Consider the following 2,629-nt stretch of genomic DNA (forward strand, 5'->3'; position numbering starts at 1 on the left):
TTCGCAAATTAACTACGTTTTAACAACGAATCAGGCTCATATGATAAATAATAGATAATAATTAAGAGGACAAATTGGTAGCACTCAGTTTTCGGTATGATCTAGACATATTGAAATTTGGGTCGTTACAATTTGGTATCAGAGCAGTTCGTTCCCAGTAGAGCCTGGGGAGTGGACTGACTATGCTTCATTGCATACCCTGTTGTGTGTCTCATGCGTATAGGATATCCCAGTGATATATGTTGCATGATTGTTTCTGTGTTTTCATTCTGGGAATGTTCACACTTGACTTGAAGTGTTAAGACTGATCACCTTAATAATGATTGTTTGGCGTGAACGGGACCACGATGGGTTCACAGAGACAAGGCGTACGGGAAGGAATTCCTAATGTTAACTACGAGAGGGAACAGGAAACGTTTATGGCTACCTTGAACAACGTGGCTGAAGTAGAGCGTGAAGCTGCTGTAGCAGCGGCTAGGGCTGTTGAACGTCTTAGAGTGAGAAATGGGGACGAGAATGAATACGGAGAAGATAGTGGGAATGATAAGAATAATTTAGGGCATCCTGAAAGACCTATGACCCTTGCAACCTTTCTGAAGGTTAATCTGCCTAAGTTCAAGGGTACACTCATTGCGACTGACGCTGATAACTGGTTTCGAGGTATTGAACGATCACTGAGGGCGCAGCATGTTCCGGAAGGACAACCCGTGGAGTTTGCTACTTATACGCCTGAGGGAGAAGCTGAGTACTGGTGGCAAGAGATACAGCGACTGCTACAACAGAATGAAAATGACATTCCTTAGGATATCTTTAGGGACGAATTTTATAAAAAATATTTTCCGGGAGCAGCACGAGATGCTAGGAAGATGGAGCTTATGCAGTTGAAACAAGGGGATATGACTATTGCTGAGTATGCCCGTAAGTTTGATGACTTGTGTTGTTTCTCCAAGATTTGTCAAGGGGATCCTGCTGACCTTGAAGAATGGAAGTGCTTGAAGTTTGAAGGAGGCCTTTGTGTTGATCTGATGAGTGTGCATTTTAAAGCACGTGGCATACGACAGTGTAAGAACCTACAAGTTGGTAACATTACTGATCACCGTATGGGTAAGAATGGAGGTAAAGTAAGGCAAGGTAATGGTAAACGAGCCCATCAGGCTTACATAAATACTGCATATAAGGAATGCAGAAAAGATCATGATAACAGGTCTTGCTAGTTTGGATCACCTAACTGCTATGCTTGTAGAGAACTTGGACATATTGCCAAGAATTGTCCAAAGGGATTTACTCGAAATCCAGTTAGCACTAAACAACAAGGACGAGTGTTTGCTATCACTATTGACAATGTTGTGCAATCGAACACCCTCATTCAAGGTCAGGCTATATCAAGAATCGATTTCTAACTGTACTGTATGATTCGGGTGCATCGCATTCCTTATTTCTCTAATTATTGCTCACGAGTTGGGATTATATTTCTTTAAATTGAATTTTTACTTGATTTTCCATACACCTGCATCCTAAAATGCTTTGACCAGTTTAGTGTGCCTGCAAGTACCATTCGCTATTAGGAATAGGACTTTTATACATGATCTAATCTGTTTATCTCCATCTGGTTTAGAAGTTATTTTAGGATTAGATTGGTTATCTAAGTATCATGTTTTCTTTTATTATTTTAAAAGAACTGCTGTTATTCCATCTAATAGTCTATGTACTAAACCATTTCTGTCCCACACCTTATATCTGAATTCTATAAGAGTTACCTTAGGCGGGAGTGATTGTGAGGGATATGTTCTGTTAGCGGCTAGCTCGAATGATAGTGAATTAAGCTTAGAACGAATCCACATGGTGAAAGAATTTCCTGATGTTTTCTTAGACGACATACCTGAGTTTCTTCCTCAGCAAGAGATAAAATTCAGCATTGATCTAGTACCTGGAACCGGACCGATTTTCATAGCACCGTACCGGATGTCACCATTGCTTGCAGAGCTGAAGAAGCTATGAGATAGGATCGTAGTGGCCTATGGAGGTACAAGAACAGAATTTGTGTGCCTAACTCTGAAGAATTGCAACAAAAGATTCTTACAGAAGCTCTTCAAAGCAGACTTTCTATGCATCTTGGAGTGACGAAGATGTATCGAGATTTGAAACAAATATTCTGGTCGCCGGACTTAAAGAAAGAAGTAGTTGATTATGTCTCAAGATGTTTAACCTGCCAGAAGGTGAAGGTGGAACATCAGAAGCCGTCAGGAACCCTGCAACCCTTAGAAATACCACAATGGAAATGGGAGCAGATTACTATGGATTTTATCACAAGATTTCCAAGAACCTCAACAGGACGTAGTGCCATTTAGGTGATTGTGGACAGGTTGCCAAAGTCGGCGTGCTTCTTTTCAATTCGAGTTGACTATACTTCAGAAAGGCTGGAATGAATATATATATTCAAGAAATCATACGACTACATGGGATACCTTCGTAAATTGTCTCAGATCAAGTTTCGAGGTTTACTACTAGATTTTGGGGAGCTTTTTAAAAAAGCGTTGGAAACAGAATTGCACACGAGTATAGCATACCATCCTCAGATAGACGGACAATCAGAGCAGATAATCCAGACGTTATAAGAGATGTTACGATC

Source organism: Arachis duranensis, chromosome 6 (assembly GCF_000817695.3).
Source record: "Arachis duranensis cultivar V14167 chromosome 6, aradu.V14167.gnm2.J7QH, whole genome shotgun sequence".
Taxonomy (NCBI): domain Eukaryota; kingdom Viridiplantae; phylum Streptophyta; class Magnoliopsida; order Fabales; family Fabaceae; genus Arachis; species Arachis duranensis.